Here is a 19,799-nt window from a genome sequence, read left to right as displayed (position 1 = left end):
GCAATGACATATGGTGATGTGTGCAGGTGCTGTAGTGCTGTCCCAATTCTTAGGGGTAAATTTTGAAGTTTTTCCCCTTCACCCTCAATTGTAAAGGCCAAGGGGAAGGCGTAGGGGTACAAAAATCAAAAAAAGCAGTTGATGGCTAGTAGACTGAATATTTCTATAAAGTAGGGGTACCATGTTTTTAAATAATTTGTATTTATATATGAAATGTCAGAAGTTTCTGTGAGTGTATGCAGCAAACGAACTAACAAACTAACTAACTAACTAACTAACTAACTAACTAACTAACTAACTAACTAACTAACTAACTAACTTGAACAAACAATGAACAATACATTTACTACAGTATTTGTTTATGTTAGTTAACATTAGTTAATACAAATACAATTGTTCATTGTTTGTTCATGTTAACTTACGGTACATTGACTAATGTTAACAAGCAAAAATTTGGATTTTAATAATGCATTAGTAAATGTTAAACTATGAATAAATATCATACAGCATAGGTCTCAATCTCAATTCCAGGAGGGCTGCAGCTCTGCACTGTTTTGTTCCAACCCTGATCAAACTCAGCTAATCCAACTAATGAAGGTGTTGCTGAATCTTTCGAACACCTCGATTATTTGTATCAGCTGTGTTTGATGGGATTGGAGCAAAATTGTGCAGAGCAGCGGCCATCCAGGAATCGAGTTTGAGATCTAAGCTGTACAGGTATTGTTAATAGTTAGTTCATGTTAGTAAATACATTACCTAATAACCCTTATTGTAAAGTGTGACCAACAAAAAACAAAACAAAACAAGGGGGGTGGTTAATGCATAACTATTATTTTGTACACAGACAACAAAAAAAAATAAAACATAAAATAAAATCCTAATCCTAAACACAAACACAGTGTGGTGCTATACTAACATATTAATTGTCTAGCTAAGTGGATTAGAAGTAGCTTTTTTCCTTGCACTGTAATACTGCGCACATACAGTATAACACACAGAATCTTTAGTGAATTCATACACAAACACAGTGTGGTGCTATACTAACATATTAATTGTCTAGCTAAGTGGATTAGAAGTAGCTTTTTTCCTTGCACTGTAATACTGCGCACATACAGTATAACACACAGAATCTTTAGTGAATTCATCCCATAGAGACTGAACTGCAACTGAACTAAAGGGGAAAAAATCCCAGAACTGTCTCCAGAGAACAAAAACCACTACTACATTACGAAAATGAGTTTAGCATGATGCTGAACTTTGAAAACAATGCGCGGCAGTAAAGGGAGGCCCTGACTATCTCTCTGTTCTGTTTTACATTGCCCTCTCTTATGACTTGAAAAGAACAGCACATATCATTTGGGCTTTAGAGGTGCATTGTTAGCTTTTGCTGATTGTGATATATGGCACCAACCCCCCCAAGCGATTTGTAAGCTATTGATTCATTGCTATGTGCTGGCTCTCCATGAGTGGCTCCTGCTTACGAATTTGCTATGGCAAACTCAGCCTTAAACAGCATTCGAGTTCAGGCGTGCAGTTTTCATATATGCTGTGAAATTCTTTATGTATGAGGCATAATACACAAGCTCACGCACATGCACGAAACCAAACAGAATTTAAAGATCAGATTACCCGCTTCCTGCGTCTGTAATTCTGTTAGAGTCATTTGCATATCTGCATTTTTTCACGCTGACCAAAATCTGACATGGAGCCACTTCTGTATTAACCCTAATCAGCATGCATAAGAATGCGAGTATGCAAAAACTACATTGTAAATGAAACCTTCTGGCACTCTCCATTGCGCTTATCTGCTGGACCGCTGCGAGGAAGCTCATGCTTTGCACAGATGGCTAGAAGCTTTTTCTCTTCTCCATCTCGCCATCGTTCTCCATTTCTCTCTTATCCCTTTCAGACGTCCCCTCCAGTGCTGACATCATCAGCCTGCTCTGCGAACACCGAAAGGGCACGGCTCTGCTTTTTGCTGAAGTTCTCAGTCTGGAAACTCGATGTTTGAATTGAGAGGGCGATTTGGGAGCGCGGAGGGAAATCTACTCCTCTGCTGCACTCAATTCGCAAGGGCAAAACCTCACAAGATACACACACTCTGTTCAAATACTCAGAGCGCTGGTGAAAAGTGACCATATCTGAATTCTCAATATTTGAATAACCGTCTCAAAGCACATCCGAGTCCAGCATGCAGACTGGTGTCAAACGTCAGGGTAGGGTGGAATAAAAGTGGCTTGTTAATGTTCGATTACGCAGTCGGCTTTAACATGGCCTATTGTGCGCGGCTCTCACTCACGGCTCGTGAAACTGTCATGTTGTCAGTCAAAGCCAGGATCTGGAGAGTGCCACTGTGGAGAGAGTGCTCTTTAATGACGGTGTGCTAGTGTAACAAAGCCCAGTTAATGCCATTACGCCGCCAGCACTGCTTCATAACATCCCTGCCATAATGGCGCTCGTTTTAAACTCTGTTTTACGAGCTGCAATTAACTTTACCCAGATCACCCAGAATTTTTTTTTACCTCCAGGTGTTGGGGAAAGGAAATGGCACATTCCTTTACTGTGAGCCAGAATGCCAGGCCAGAGGCAACAAGGCAGGTTTCTAGTCCTGGGACATCAGGGGTTTGTTCAGGGTCCAAAACTGGATCTGGTCGGCTCTGATGGAATGACCGGAGTTATACAACACCACCACTGGACAGAAATGAAACAAGTGGATCTTTTATCAGTGTCCAGGGCTGGCTTAGAGCTTCTAGCAGGGTCTGCTTGTAATCTGTCCAGTCTGGGGGGTGCAAACGAGGGGGGCAAGAAGGGTCGTACGCCACTCTGAGTGGACTACACTCTTGTGCTAACAGAACACAGCTGCTTTTCATTCACGCTGAGTTTACGGAGATAAGAGCACTCACTCGATCTGCCAACGCTGTGTGGAGATTAGTTTGCACATGTGCAAGTTCGGTTAAATACACAACGAGGGACAACAACTAAAAGCGTTACTTGCTCATCTGTTTACACTCTTAATGCTTTTCATGTAGGGAAAACAGTTTTAAACAGGGATGCACTGTAATGTAAAGTATGGCATGAAACTGAAAATGCTGCATGCACTGGGCTGAAAACAAAAGAGAAAATTATTTGTAATAATTGTTACTTATTTTATTAAATAATATAAGCAAATTGTAAGACTTTTTTTATTTAAAAAATTTAACTCAACCAATTCAATAACTACTTTTTTTTAAATAAGAGGTAACCAAACAGCAGCACTATTGCAGGCAGCAGGAACAAGTCTATTACTGTACATAGAAATGTCTGGTTAGCACATTTTTTGAGTGAACTTTGCTTTTCTGGTGAGTATCTTAGGTTCATGTATGTATATATATATATATATATATATATATATATATATATATATATATATATATATATATATATATATATATATATATTTATATGTGTGTGTGTGTGTGTGTGTGTGTGTGTGTGTGTGTGTGTGTGTGTGTGTGTGTGTGTGTGTGTGTGTGTGTGTTTGTGTGTGTGTGTGTATGAGCAGAATATCCAGAGTGTGAATATTGAGCTATTTTGAACTTAGTCACTAGTGTTCCGCTGCTCTTGTGCTTTGGTCAGGGAAGCAACAAACTGCCCTCGTGTAGACATTAAAATGTATGGGTTTGATAGGGCAGTGCTTCCCACATCCAGCATGAAAGCTGATCCACACAGGCAAAGACTATGGCAGGAGGGAGACTGAAACCAGTACACTGCTGGGAAATGTGGCATAGCATAGCCTTCTTTTGACTCATATTTTCAGCCGACAAAAATTCAGTGCATATTCAGTTTTAAATGTAATTTGTTTTAATTTGTGAGCAATGACATTGGTTTGTAGCTCTGCAAATATTATGTATTAATAATAATAATATCAATTAAAGTTTAACCTAGTAAAAATGCAGATGTAACAGTAAACTGACCTTGTTGGGATGCAGTATTACCTGTAAAAACTATAAAAATGGAATCTTTTGAAAAACATTAAGGCTGATTTATACTTTTGCATCAAGCGCACATGTATGGTCTGGCTCAGCCTTCGCGCGATCACAAAGCCCTTGCAGTGACTGACACTGATAACGTGGACCTCTCAAAAAATGTAACTACACGTCGCAACGACACATAGTGCAAGCTCTGTCGGTTTGGTACTGGTGAGTGTAAGTGTGAGCAGTGCTGAGAGCCGCAAGCAAGATGGAGCAAGTGTCAAGTCCTTTGAATGAGCTCCAGATAGAATCCTTTGCTTGTGTTGTCCTTATGGATAAAGTTGTTGCACGTCCACTGGTTCCCGCCTCTAAATGAGTGAGTTTTAGCTACTTGTAGTGTTCAGAAAAAAAAAACAAACAAAAAAATACCATCGAAGAAACTCAACACAAAGGAGCATGAAAACCTACTGTGAGCTTGTGTTTCAGAAAGGTTATTGTAGACCAACAGCACGCAGAACTACAAAAGCACGACTACGCACAAGGCAGGTGCCATTGGTCACGCCGAATCATGCAGAAGTATAAATCAGCCTTTAGTCTGCTGAAATTTTTAAAAAATACACCTGAACATAAACATGTATTATATGACTTATGTAAATACCACAATACTATTATCAATACTAATATCATTTCAGGGTTACTACAGCAATGCCATGATAAATGATAAATGATTTGCGGACTAAAATGCTTTCTAGCTAGATCAATGATGCAATGTTTTTGCAGTCTTCCAGATCAGTGCTGATGAGAATGACAGCTTAGATTTATTTGGGTTTAAAGTGGTTAAAATCCCTGAGACTTTTGTGGCTGCTGAAATAATGTGCTTTTCATGTGACCTTACAACACTGTTTAGTAGTTAATATAAGAAATAGATAAAACAGCAAATGTGCCAAAAGCAGAACGAAAAGCCCTACTTGTTTGTGCCATGAATCATATTTCTCATTCAGAAAAGTATGACAACTCTAACAAAATTTAGTCCCATGGGTAGGAAAAAAAGGTTGCAAAATGTGACTGTTTAATGGCAGCCTAGAGCCCTCATATGTGCCTCCTGAGCCTTATAAGAGAAACAAATCAGAAAAATAATGATGCTTAATCAGGACCATCAATCAGTTTGCTGATTGAACGGATGATTTGATGTTTCCTGACGCAAGACCTTTAACCTGTCCGCATTTATCCGCATTTCCTCCCTGCACCACATCTGTTCTCAAGAATCAACTTGTGGTCCAAATAATGAACTTTTGTCTGCAGTGTTTCATTCTACTTGATCTTTCATCACAGAGCCTTGTTACCTGATCATGAAAAGAAAAAGAAAAAAATTTCTCTGTGGCTCAACGCTGAATCCCAGAATCTACATGGACAGTTGTATTGTGAGACGACTGGATGTGAAACTGCAGTATGTAGTTGATGTCGACTGCTGTTTCTTTGTAGGACTTTGATGCCCGCTGATTGTAATGTCTTTGAAGTAACCCCTCTGTTGCACAGGCCTATTCTCGGTAAGAGCTGTAGGTAACTGTGTGTTTTACATTGTATTAGCTCCGTGTTTAAACTGAATCCATATGGGTCAGATATGTGTGTGTGTGTGTATGTGTGTGTCTCTCTTGTACCCAAGAGAACAGGGAAGCGAGAATGAGTGCTTTGGTATGGAATAGTTATTTTTGACTGGCCACATATTTTTGTATTCGGAGCAGGCGCTCGTGCTCTGCAGGAATAAAAGATATGTATGTATGTATGTATGTATGTATGTATGTATGTATATACACACACACACACACACACACACACAATAAAATAATGTAACTTTATGAAGACATTATGACACTTTGAAGAACCATCTAAAACATACAGTATGAACAACATTTGAAAACATACACTGTTGTGTTATTATTGATAATATAATATAATATAATATAATATAATATAATATAATATAATATAATATAATATAATATAATATAATATAATATAAAATAACATCATATAATATAACTAATACAATATAATATAATATAATATAATATAATATAATATAATATAATATAATATAACTAATACAATATAATATAATATAATATAATATAATATAACTAATACAATATAATATAATATAACTAATACAATATAATATAATATAATATATAATAATATAATATAATATAATATAATATAATATAATATAATATAATATAATATAATATAATATAATATAATATAATATAATATATTGTCATGTATCATATATTTGTCACTTGGTGTTCATCCATTCACTCATTCACTTTCTTTTCGGCTTAACACCCTTATTAATCTGGGGTCGCCACAGGGGAATGAACCGCCAACTCATCCAGCATAAGTTTTACACAGTGGATGCTTTTCCAGCTGCAACCCATCACTGGGAAAGTCACTTGGTGTATGTTACTTTAATGTTGTATTTGTAGGAGTTGGTGAAATTGTTATAATTATTGTTGTCTTGATAATAATTTTACTATTCATTCATTGATTCATTCATTGATTCATTCATTCCCATTCAGTTATTTACTTGCATCCCATTTATTTATTTGAATGTTTAATAATAACCTTTATTTAACCAGGTAAGTCAACTGAGAACCAGCTCTCGTTTACAATGATGAACTGGCTAAGAGGCAACATAAAGCAAATACGAAGTAGCCGTGAATGCAATAACAATTTCACAAATGCAAATAATAACATATAAAACCAAGGAAAAACTAAAAACAAGCACAGTGATCTTGAACTATTAACTAGAGGGAATTTTTATAGCATGATATTGGAATAAAAGTGTTGAGCTTCAAGGTCTGCTGATGCTTGGCAGCAGAAAACTGAAAAAGAGTAGGACCAAATAAAATGCGCACTTTGGAAATACAAAGGTTAATAAAACTACTAGAGCACAGATTTCTGAATGTTAAAAAGTGAGTGTTAAAAAGACTGTAAATATAGTGGAGTTTTCCCAATAAGTGTTTTGTAAAAGAACAGAAACCAATACATTTGTCGACATGATTGAAGAGAAGGCCAATTCAATAAAGAGTACAGTTTACAGTGGTGAGTATTAAATGGTACATCAGTAACAAAACGAATCTCTGCATGGTAAATAACATCTAGTTTGTAAAGAGGGTTTTTGAAGCTGATCTGGAAATTAACCAATTTAACCAACACAACTTATGCATGTTTTATCAATAAAATGTATCTAAGTATATCCATATCAAACAGAAGTAGTATGTGATAGCAATAGGATGAGGAACAAAAGTCAAAAAGCATTTGTAAATGTTTTTTTCTTGAAGATAAATTTACTTTAATCAAATTAAAGTCATCAAAAGGAGTGAAGAAAAAAATGTGACTATATTTTTCTCACATGGGAAAAAAGGGCAAAACACCTTTTTGCTGATTAATACAACTATTTAAATAAACTTTTTTTTTCGCCCATTTCACTGTTTGCCAGAGACCATTTATTTTCCTGCAGGGTACTGTGTTTTCTCAGCCCTCATCAAACTAATAGCAACTGCTTTTGAATCCTAGACAAGGCATTATTATTAGAACTGATCCTCTTTTTTCAGGTGGTGAAATAAATGTAAATATTTGCATTTTAACAATGACTGTGTGAGCAGACCTGGAGATAATGAGGTGTATGGAAATGACAGGCTTGACATGAGTAGACAAACCAATAATTGAACTGAATATAGAACATGAACACATGAGATGACATTTCATTCTGCAGCATCCATTTTTTCCATTTTCTATTAAATGTTTGCATGCCGCCTGTGTGTGCAAATCACATACTTTTCAAGTTTACTATCATACCTATTCCAAATACGTGAATTTATTCACAAGCGCACACACACACAATCACAAAAAAGAGAAATAAGTTCTGTGACAACAGTTTGTAGAATAAGACAAACATTATAAAATCTATAATTAAACAAAAAGTGCTTCAGGGGTAATTAATGTGTCTGCACTCTTTGGATGAGGGATTCATAAAAATATACAAAAAATCATCAGTAAAAGGTACTCGAAAAGTGCTTTTACATTATGTTTTACTTAAACACATAACTTTAAATGTTAAATAAAAAAAATGGTCCATAGACCTGTCACAAAAACATTTTTTGACGTACAATATATTGCACCAAATTATATTGCGATAAACAATATTACTGTCATTTTAAAACCATGCCACTCATTATATAATGCCAGAACGACAATATAATTGCATCTTCAAAAAAACACATACATTTTTTCTTCATAATATTTAATTTAATTATAGTCATTTTAACAGTTTAATAATTAGGCACTGGAAGCAGAATGCGAAAACTCATTTCCTAGATAAATACGTTTTAGGAATATATAAACGGAGAGAAGTTATTTTCAACACATTTCTAATAACTGATTTATTTTATCTTTGCAATGAATAAAATAAATTAATAATATTTTGCTAGATATTTTTCAAGACACTTCTATACAGCTTCAAGTGGGTTTTAAAGGCATTAATTTATTTTCAGAGATTATATAAATTATATATATATATATATATATCTTTTCTATATCTTTTCTTTTTACTTCACACAGAAACAGCTTTTGACACACAGACATGTTTGGTTAAATGCCAGGGTATATCTGCGGTCTGAAGGTACAGTATTATAAAGATGATGAGGACATCAACTTTAACACTGCCATTGCAAACTGTGAGATGTGTAAAGTTGAGATTGCCTGCTGAGTATTTTAAGCTGAAGTGCTATTTGTTTTTATTTAAATGTTTTTTTATATTCATATTTATATTCATAATATTTTATGTTATTTATTACTTGATTGTTCAAGCTACCTCACAGAATTGCTTTGTTTGTTAACAGAGTTGTTGAATGTTAAAATAAGTTGAATTCAAAACAAAATAAGGAAAAACCTGTATCTGTTTCTCTGCTCTTCTTTATTCTTTTTTATGTATTATAAAAGTATATGGTTTCGGTATTGTTAGATACTCAAAATCAGATGACTTGGACTTGGACTCAAGGGCAAAATAACCTTATCGGGACATTCCTAGTAAAAAGTAACTGAGGCTGTGATATCTGTTAGACACCCAAATGACAACATACTATAGTAATTTATAGTAAATAGTGTTTTTTAACCATACTGACACCACCAATATAGATATAGAGGTTGTGCAATCAACTGAAATACTGCTAGAATTGGTTTTTAAATGTGGGTTATATATATTGCATCACCAAAAATGATTGATGTCATGTCCATGTGTTGTGCAATAAATCGATATATTGATTATAGCGACAAGCCAAGTGGTCTAGTCATAAATTTAGGAAGTGAAGATACATATTGGTGCTCCCAATATTTACATATATATTTTTGAAATGATAAACATTAAAAAGAGATATTGTAAATGACAAAAGTATTCATTGCAATTTTGAAGACACTTTTTCAGTAGATAAGAAGTGAGAGAGGTGTGTGGAAATGACAGACCTGACAAGTAGAGGACAAACTAATAATTGAGCCGAATATAGAACACGAGTCAGGAGATGGCATATGCCATTTCCATTCTGCAGCATACATATCCTTTCTAATAAAGTCTTTGAATGCTGTCTCTGTGCTCAAAATACACACTTTTTATTTTTTTTACTTTACTACTGTACCTATTCCAACCTGCATTCACACACACACACACACACACACACACACATACACATGCTGAAAGAACTAAAGCCACAGGGCCCTAAGGAAGTGCAGTGTTTCTCAGTAAACACACTCTCTGTTATGTGAGCGATAAGGGTGTTTGAGTGAGCTCCTGATAGCTCATCCCTCTTACAAAACAGACACACACGCTGTTGTTACACTGCCGAGGTGAGTTCATGACCCTCAAGGGAAAACAATGCGTCTCGGTTTAGCCTCCGGAGATGCCACAAAACCGTGGCTATTCAGCCATGGCATGGGATGAAATCAAACTGTAGGCATTCTTTCATGTCTTATTTTTTTTCTATTTCTTTTAAGTTTTTTTTTTCCTCAGAAGAGTTAAACAATAGCTACCTCTACAAGTGGATAGATCGTAGTGCGTTTCGAGCCGGAAGGCGAAAGTTTGTTTTCCAAAAATGTGTCGACTACTGCTGGCTTTGCTAAACAACTGGAGCACTGCAGGAAATGTGCCTGGAGGAAACAGAAACTGAGATACTGGAAGACATGAGCAGAGAATGTGAAGATTTGTTTTCATATAAATAATCTAATAAACAATGCCAAATAAAGTTTGCCTCACTTTTGAAACTAATACTGTCAGTGCAGTGATTTTCATACAATTTATAATATTCATAATAAAACACACTTGATGTTTACAAAATTGTTGTTGGCTATCCAAGTTTTAGGAACCACAAATAATAACTTGACTTCTAGTTGATCATTTAGTATCAGTATGGGGCTTATATGAAAAGGAAATGCCTCATGATTCCGCTTACTTAACCAAAATAAAATATGATCATGCCATGATTTTTAATTATTTAATTAGGACAGTAAGATCTGACTTTGCTTAGACAAAAGTCTTGTCACTTAACAGAAATAATGTACAGTATATAATATAAAGTTATGGTGCAGTGAAAAAACAATAAATATTGTGTATAACTCCCATGAGCTTGGAGAACTGCATCCATACATCTCTGCAATGACTCAAATAACTTATTAATAAAGGCATATGAAATGGCAAAGAAAGCATTCTTGCAGGACTCCCAGAGTTTCAATTCTTTGGTCAAGATTCTTTGGATTCATCTTCATCTTACCCCAGACATGCTCAGTAAGTCCATATCTGGTGACTGGGTTGGCCAATCCTGGAGCACCTTCACCTTCTTTGCTTTCAGGAACTTTGATGTGGAGGCTGAAGAATGAGAAGGAGAGCTATCCTGTTAAAGAATTTGCCCTCTTCTGTGGTTTGTAATGTAATGGGCAGCACAAATGTCTTAATATCTCAGGCTATTGATGTTTCCATCCACCCTGCAGATATCTTGAACACCCCTATACTGTAACCCCGAACCATGATTTTTTCTTCACCGAACTTGACTGTTTTCTATGAGAATATTGGGTCCATGTGGGTTCCAATAGGTCTCCTGCTGTATTTGTAATGATTGGGATGCAGTTCGACAGATGATTCATCGGACAACTCTACCTTCTGCCACTTTTCCAAATGATCAACAAGTTATTATTTGTTCCTCTTACAACTGGGATCGACGACAAGACTTTTGTCAGGTAGTGTAAATAATAATGTACAGTATTCTAATATATATTTTCCTAATTGTGCATTTGTAATTTACATTTACTCTTGAATATCACTCTGCAGATTTTATTTACTACAGAAGACTTTACCTTGGTTTAATTCTCTGACATATTATTTCTATAGTTTATTGTCATGTTAGTAAACGATTTAAGCAACAACGGTCGTAGATATCCATGTTCCTGGCACAGATAGAAAAAGAATAATCAAAACAAATGTCATAATGAATATTAATAAAAACGCTGTGATATCTTTAAACACAGACATAAATATCTCTTTTGTGGTTTTCTCACGAAATCACCTGTCACCATTGAATTATGAGAATCTTTTCAGTTTAAACATTCGTCATGCTTCTATGAGCGCCTTGCTGTTTAACAAGTCTATGAGGCTTATTTATGTGCCATGCACATCAGCGGTCTGGCTCAAAGTAGTTTGGTGCAATCGTTGCGCAATAAAGTTCCTTTCCTCTGCAATCTTTCCCAACAGCCCGTTCCCGTCTCCAGCACCTCATATCTTTCAGCGTCAAGTCTCTTAACTAAACCATTGATATCAGTAACTTTGCAAGCACCAGGACAACAGCTACGGTGGCCCGCACAACCCCAAAGCACTTAAAACTGAATGAAACAACAGCAGCACTTTTAAATTCATACATGCACTCTGCCGCAACATGGATGTCATAACCCTCATGTAAGTAACTCATTTTATAATATAAAACACACTTGGCCTTTTTCTGCACTCGAGCTTAGACATTTTCTCTCTCTGCAGAGGAATTCAGTTCCTGGTAAAACATAGTTGTTCAAGCGACTTTCCCTAAGATATTCATCTCTCTATAGCCCATTTAATCACGCGCCCAATTAAAGCGGCCCTGTCTGAAGAAGCATTAGTCTGCTAAGAAGGAAGTAGGATGCGCTAAACTACATATACCAGATACATTAAGACACTCCTAAGATAAAAGGCTCTAGTTTTCATCTAATTGCTTATTAAGCACTTTTTTAAAGTTACCTGAAGGTAATTAGATAAGTTTTTAAATTGAAACATGTTCCAGTTTGTTTGGATATGATGCTTATTAGTACACAATTTCGCATGCTGTAATTTTAACATTTACATTTGTGTGTGTGTGTGTGTGTGTGTCTGTGTGTGTTTATCTTCACATTCTCCATGGAGGAATTTCTGTCCCCTGAACTGCAGTCCCGGATTGACTAAGCCGGTTAAGATAGTTACAGGATTTGCATTATTGTTGACACATTTTTCTTAATCTCATTAAGCTGACGCCTATGACCCTCTTTGTATATAAAGCGAGGAGAGGATGTGGACACTTCACTCCAGCAAGTAGAAAATCACTCCCAGAGGTCTCTATCACCTCTGATGATTCAGCAAAACAGCAACACAGACTACCGGTGCTTATGGCAATGCAAGTAATAGAAAAGAGTGCTTGAGAATGTCCTGACACGATAAATCTGGCTTGACCGCTGGTCGCTGCTGCTGAGGAAAATTTGGTGGATTTACAAGCCAGACACACACACATACAAAAAGTAAGCTCTTGACCCAAAGCAAATGGGTCTCTGCGAGCATTCAAGTGAGGCATTCCAAACAGGACAAAATAAAAAAAAGAAAAAGAAATGTGTCAGGACAGAAAAGTTTCTGTCATTTCTTTTTCTTTTTTTTGATGTAGCATCACAAGCTCTTAAAAAATGGGGTTGAGTTGAGACGCCAGTTCTGGAAGTTTTCTTTCCCTCAGTCGGGTATGTGGACTAATGGCAGCACAACTGCTTCCTTGATCACAGCAGGGCAAACACCATCATATCTGCTGTGCAATTTTTGATTAAAGCACCCAAAATAATGAAATAACCCAAATCAAAAATGGAGGCACATTAAAACCTCAGTCGGGGAGCGATACTAACGAGACCCTGAATAGTCAGTTGAGGTCTTCGGTTATTTTTTCCCATAGTCATGGCTCTCCCCCCTTTTTCCTGAACCCCCTGTAGTGTGCAGATGTGTGTGTGTGTGTGAGAGAGAATGTATGTGTGTGTGAGAGACAGAGAAGCTTCAAACAAGCTCGAAATCAAAAACAGATCCAGACAGAGGAGCAGGTGTCATGCGATGGCAAGACGACTGCAAATGACAGAGGAGGCACAGCACTTCCTGTCGGATCCAAAGCTTTTGTGTTGTAGTTTGAAATATTGATCTAAATAGAGATCAGGATTCGGAAGGATACTAAAAAACGTGTTGTTTCTAAAAATGTTTTTAAATTAGATATTTCATATACTTTCTAACCATGATATATGTGTGTGTGCGTGTAACTTGTATCCCTTAAACTGTGGGGACTAAATGTTCCCACACGTAGCAATACCAGAAAATTTTGAAAATGTGGGGACATTTTTGCCCCCCGAGAGGAAAACAGCTCTTAAATCCCACAAAATTAAGTATTTTGAAAAATGCAGCGTGTGTGTACAAAATCATTTAGTCACGTTTTATTTTAAGATACCACTCTCACTATTAAAGTCCCAATGAACCGGAAGCTGCGATCGTTATTTTTTTTTTTTGTGTTGTGACGCAGTTTCTAGAGAAGTAAAATATTAAATAAGCAAACAGTGGGTGTGGTTTATTTTTTTAGCGCAGAATGATTGGATGTAGTAAAGTAGCCGTTTCATTCAGAAAGATTGGGAAAAGGGTTTTAGATGAGTTATTACAACCTAACAGACACCTCCTGCTCACCATTTCTGTTTGTTGTCAAAATTGACAGTTAAACCAGCGTCATTAAGTATGTTTGCCGTGCCTATTACCTTAAAATCAAGTAATCAGACAAATTAACTAGAAACAAACAGGAAGTGCCTTTTCAGATTTTAATTAAAGATTAGAAGGGCACACATTTTTTTTTCTCTTGATGAGATGAGATGAGATGAATTGTTCACTACAAAACTGGCAACATGAGCTAACAAAATCATATGGCTATTTCTTGGGGACTTTAATAAACTATGATGTTTTGCCTCAATTTACTCATAATTTGCTGTTTATTAATAGTTAGAATTAGGTATTAGGTAGGATTAGTGATGTAGATCATGAATAAGATCATGCAGAATATATGCTTTAATAAAAAGTCAATATCTTACTAACAGACAGGTAATTAGACATTAGTAAATAGTGGGATTTGCTACGTGATCTAAAATGTTACAAAACATTTATTTGAAACAGTTTTTGCAGCATAATACACAATGTTCAAATGCATTACGCTGAAAACATTGTCTGCACAATTTTTGCAAACAATTTATATGTTGAATTTAAACAAATTGAATTTGGTAATGGCAATGTTTGTTTAATTTCAGCCCAAAATAAATAGTTTACAACCACTTAACGTGAAAAAATTTGTAAATCCAAGGGATCATCTTTGAATATTTTTTTCTTTGTGTACTTTATTCTTTTACTAAGTAAATTTTATACAGCAAGGATAAATTAAACTTATCAAACATATTTGTCCACAAATCTTTAACACTGATAAAAATAATAAATGTTTCTTTAACACCAAATCAGCACATTAGAAGGAATTTAGGACTATCTTGACTTTATAGGAATTATACTGAAGACAAAATGGGACAGTTCACATTTGCAAAGATAACTATAAATTCAACTGTATAATGTTTACATATCATAAAAAATAAAAAGAAATTAATCTTTGAAATCTGATATGACATTTTAAATTATAACGCTTTAAACGGAAATTTATCTTTCTTTGCCCTAGCGTGAACACTGAAGTAAGTGTGCGTGTGTTTGTGTGTCTTTCTCTCTCTCCTTTCATTCCTTCCCTCCGGGGGAGTGAGCAGGTGTCCAGTGACCCAGGAAGAGGGAGACACGGGTGGGCATGCGGTGAAGCGCATCCCTGGCTCAAATGTCCCCTGGAGACAGAGGACAAAATATCCCTCCTTTGTTAGCGGCCCTCTCTCGCTCGCCCTCTCCTTTCCTCTCTCCCTCTCCCTTCTTTTCTGCTGCAGCAGGACACATTGTGCTCAGGTGTTTCTCCCGACCCCTTCTCCATTACAGGATATTAAGACCAAAGAGTGAGAGCAGGCAGAAACGGCTGCTCTCTATGCCGAGCCGAGGGTTTCTCTATGCACGCGCCTCTCTCAGTGTACTCTCTAATAGAGTTTAAGGGTGAACTTGGAAATGTGGGACCAGAATTGAGATCCTTTCAGTAGAACCGTGTCTGATAGAGCTACACACACCTCTTTCACTTTCCACTCTCGGCTTCTGGTTGACGAATCCCGCTTTTTCCCCCAAATGGAATTAACCTCTGTTGCGTGTGAAGTCAAAAGGTAGTTTCGCGAGTGTCTGCGCAAACACAATCAAGCTCTGAGGCGACAAGCTGAAAATTCTTGAAAGCCACAAATGACTCCATCTTGAATTCGGTAAAAAAAAAAAAAAAAGGATGAAAAAAAAAGCCAAACACCGTGTCAATCACTTGGACACACTTTCTTCCATGGTGACGCCAGGCACATGTAAACAGGAAATATCTTGGTATGGCTGGAGAGAGCTTTTTTCAACATTCATGTCAAGAGGCACCGACTTGGGAGGACACAGTAGCTGAGGTTAAAACGGAAATAAACTTTTAAAGGAGTGAAGTGAAACAAACAAAGGACAGAAAGAAAATACTGCTCTCCTAGTGGACTCACTTACACTGTCTGCAGCTGTCTCTTGTTAGGAAATAAAGCCACGACAACTGCAACATATGCCACAATTCAATCAGACAATTAAGGGAAAAACCCACACACACTTATGTTACGTGTTAGCAAATAAATAAATAAATAAATTCAAAACAAATGCTCTGAAAAGTAGAGATCTGCTTAGAAAGAAGGTTTTAAACATTATAGGCAGTTATAGAAAAAGGAAGCTCAGTGGAGGATAAAAAAAAAGTCACCAAATTATTACTATTAAAAACTTCTTTACATTTCAAATCATATAATTTTGTAATCATTTATCATTATATTTAATGAGGATAAAATAGACTATATTATATTGTAATAATAATAATCAGTGTTGAGGGTAATGCATTACAAGTAATGCAAGTTACATAATAATATTACTTTTCTAAGTAGCGAGTAAAGTAACACATTACTTTTCAAAATTAAGTAATAATATCTGAGTTACTTATAAAAATGTAATGCAAATCATTCACAATCATTCATTCATTTTTTTTAAATAATTGCTAAATTAAAATAATTGTAGTCTTGTTGAATCCCGCATGCTATAAGAGAATGCAGGAACAGACAGAAAAGAAGATGGAAAAGCCTTACATTTCTTCATGGAAATAATGTCATTATTTTAAACACATGGAAAAAAAGGTAAAGATGATTATCTGAATAAACAGTGATTTTCCTTTTTATAAGACAAAAAGTATAAAAGTAGCATACATATTGCTTTAAACTTTCATTAATCTGTATATACGACATGTATAACTATTTCCAACATTTATTTTTTACGTGTTTTTCTTTCTAAAGGTAAATGAAGGTTATACAGTGTGTTGTTAATTGCAAAGCTCATCTATAAAAAAAGAAGGAAAAATAAAACATGCAAGTTCAGAAAGAGATCAAACCTCAGGTCAGAAAAAGTAACGCAAAAGTAAAGTAGCGGAATGCATTACTACTTACCATAAAAAAGTAACTAAGTAAGGCAACTATTTACTTTTTGGGGAAGTAACTCAATATTGTAATGCATTACATTCTAAACTAACTGTCCGCAAAACTATTAATAATAATAATAATAATAATAATAATAATAATAATAATAATAATGAGTTGGCGGATCATTCCACTGTGGTGACCCTTGCATAATAAGCTAAAAAGAAAATAAATGAATGAATGAATGAATGAATGAATGAATGAATTAATAATAATAATAATAATAATAATAATAATAATAATAATAATAATAATAATAATAATAAAATGATGCTTCCACATAAATTCAGGTCAATCACTGGAGTCTTCAAATCTTATAGAAAATCAAATGCTAATGAAATCAAAAAGTTGGTTGTTTGTTTTATATTAAATCCTTTTAATTCCTTTCTAGGCCCTTGTGGAAATTAGTACTAGCCACTCTTAATACGAGCTCTGTGATTAGAGTATTTTATATCTAACTGTCTAACTTTAAACACTATTTCTTTTTTTTACATTTGATATGCATCAGAGATCTAAACATAAACTCAGGGATTCCTTTACAAAAAAAAAAAAAAAAACCTTCATTAAGGAGAGTGAAAATATAATATGCTCGTGTTGGAAGAGTGCATTCATTGCTCTGGTCATCAGAGATATGAGAGTCACCCCACACATTCATCTCATAATGGAAGCAAATATAACAATCCTACACACTCAGCGCTTTGCTTCCCTTAATTAAGCCAAAAGGTGTTAATGAAAGTGATTAGATAAGGTCTTCTTAAAGGTTATTTACACACAACACCTGTTAGTCCGAGGAATATTAATAAATGAGAATAAGTGACAGGAGAGTTTGTGAAGGAGGAAAGAAAATGAACGATTCAGCTCTTCGCTCATATTTCCGTTTAGATGCCTGTCCTTTAGCTCACCGTCAGCAGCTTTAATTCTCAATTCAATTCAAGAAAGAAAGAAAAAAAAAAAGTGGAGGGAAAAACAGTCCTCCATTTCATTCTCGATTGGACCTGAAAAGAACAACAAGAAAGCAATCTGGGATTTAAGTGTGAATAAAACTCTAATGAAAAAAGTATGTGAGGCCGTGGTGAAATGTCCCGCTCTGGGAGAGTGGCAGCGGAAGTGTGGCGTTGAGGCCCAGAGGAAGCCTGTCACCTGAGCATTCTTTGAACCATCACAGCTGCTTTGTGGGAATGAACGACAGCACCAAAGAAACAGAACGAGAAAGAGAGAGAAAGAGAGAGAGAGAGAGAAAGAGAGAGAGAGAGAGGAAGAGAGGGAGGGAGATCGACGCTCCCATCACTTCTCCAGGTTTCAAGCATGATCAAATTTGCACTTCAAACCGCTGGGGCCTGTTAACCAGCCATTGTGTGTGTTCGCTCATGCGAGTGGAGCATTCCAGCGATGGCTAGGTAAGGTCTCCTAGCGCCTGACACAAAAGCAGACCTTTGATTGGGCCACTGGAGGGTCCCCTCAGGCCCCGGCGGAAGCAGAGGTATGGGCGTAAAGAGAAAGAGAGCATGCAGATATATTGACTTTACTCTGCTAGCTATAGACTCTCCGGCCAGTGATGGACAAAGTCAAAAGAGTCGGAAAATGGTTGTGCAAAAGAAGTGTGCATCAGTTTTTTTTTCTTTTATATCCTGTGATGAAAAATCCATCTTAATTTTTGAAACATGGTCGCCAATTTAAGCTTGAACATCAACTTAACTTGCCTAACATTTGAAGATTTAATAGAAGCAGTGGGTTTAAGGTAATCTAGCAGCACTGTAAAAAATACTGAGTTATATTTTTGTCTAGCGGCACTCTAAAAATAGTTAATAGTTTGTTTTTAAATCCTACACATCCTGCTGGATTAAGCCTCTTACTTCAATCTGTTGAGTTATTTTTCCCATGGCTGGGTAGTTATTGGTGTTTGTGCTGGGTTATTGGCTGGATGTGTGCATAAGCTATAAATATTCTCTTTTATAGGGAATCTGAGTTGGAAAATTCATTGTAAGGTTTGGAACATGGCAGCAGGTGCGAACAGGGCATTTGATCATGAACTGCTTCCAAAAACAAAAAAGAAACGAAATATATTTTTATGGAATATGTTTGTTTTTCATAATTGCTCTTTGTAATTGACTGTTTTATATTCAAGGCTTGTTCATCCTGAATAATGCTTTAATAAAAATAAATGAATAAATAAAAATCTTTTTTAAGATGACAGTGCTGTCATACAGAGATTCCAATTATTAAACAAAAGTAAATAAACTCTAATTCTGATAGAAAATGGCAAAAGTTGTAAAAATGAAAATGAACAGAAGAATAAAAAGGAAAAAAAAATGTAAGAGTCGTTTTGGAATCAGATTGTGATCAGATTGTGAAGTCCCTAAAGATTTCCACCCCTGGTTAACCTAATCCAGCATTTTTAGTGTTTATGAATAATATTTGAATAATTTATTGACGAGTATTTAAATAATTATAAACGAACTAATTTTGTTTTATATTTGCTCTCATTTATTAATAAATGTTAAATGTTCTATTAATTCTTTGTGATCATTAAAATTTCCAACCAATTTTGAGTGCAATTGGTGTTGTTGTTTTTTTCTTTTTTTTCTCTTCATTAAGAATATTTCTGTTAGATATAGTAACCCAGCATGTTTGGTAAAACATTTCCTACACAATCAGCTTGGTTGAAATAACCAGCATGTGTCCTGTCTAATATTTACACAGCACTGAGTTTCCAATCGGGCTGTTTCTAATGCAACCATTTCTTACAGTGAGCTTGCACCTTTGCTTCTTAGACCAACTGAAAAGCATCCAGATTAAGCAGGATTTTCCAACATGGTAGAGGAAATAAAATGCTTTTATTCTGTTCAAGCTGGCTGAATCTGGACTAAAAGG

At 35.6% G+C, this 19,799-nt stretch overlaps 1 protein-coding gene across 23 annotated transcripts in view; it reads right to left on the bottom strand.

The window, feature by feature from the left end:
• The window catches only part of tenm3 (teneurin transmembrane protein 3), a 971,756-nt gene that overhangs the window by 268,745 nt on the left and 683,212 nt on the right, over nucleotides 1–19,799 (bottom strand). The window lies entirely within an intron of this gene.

The sequence above is a fragment of the Danio rerio genome, chromosome 1 (assembly GCF_052040795.2).
Source record: "Danio rerio strain M-AB ecotype USA chromosome 1, GRCz13ab, whole genome shotgun sequence".
In the NCBI taxonomy this organism is placed as follows: domain Eukaryota; kingdom Metazoa; phylum Chordata; class Actinopteri; order Cypriniformes; family Danionidae; genus Danio; species Danio rerio.
The sequence above is the reverse complement of the archived record's forward strand: the minus strand, read 5'-3'. Positions and strand labels throughout refer to the sequence as shown.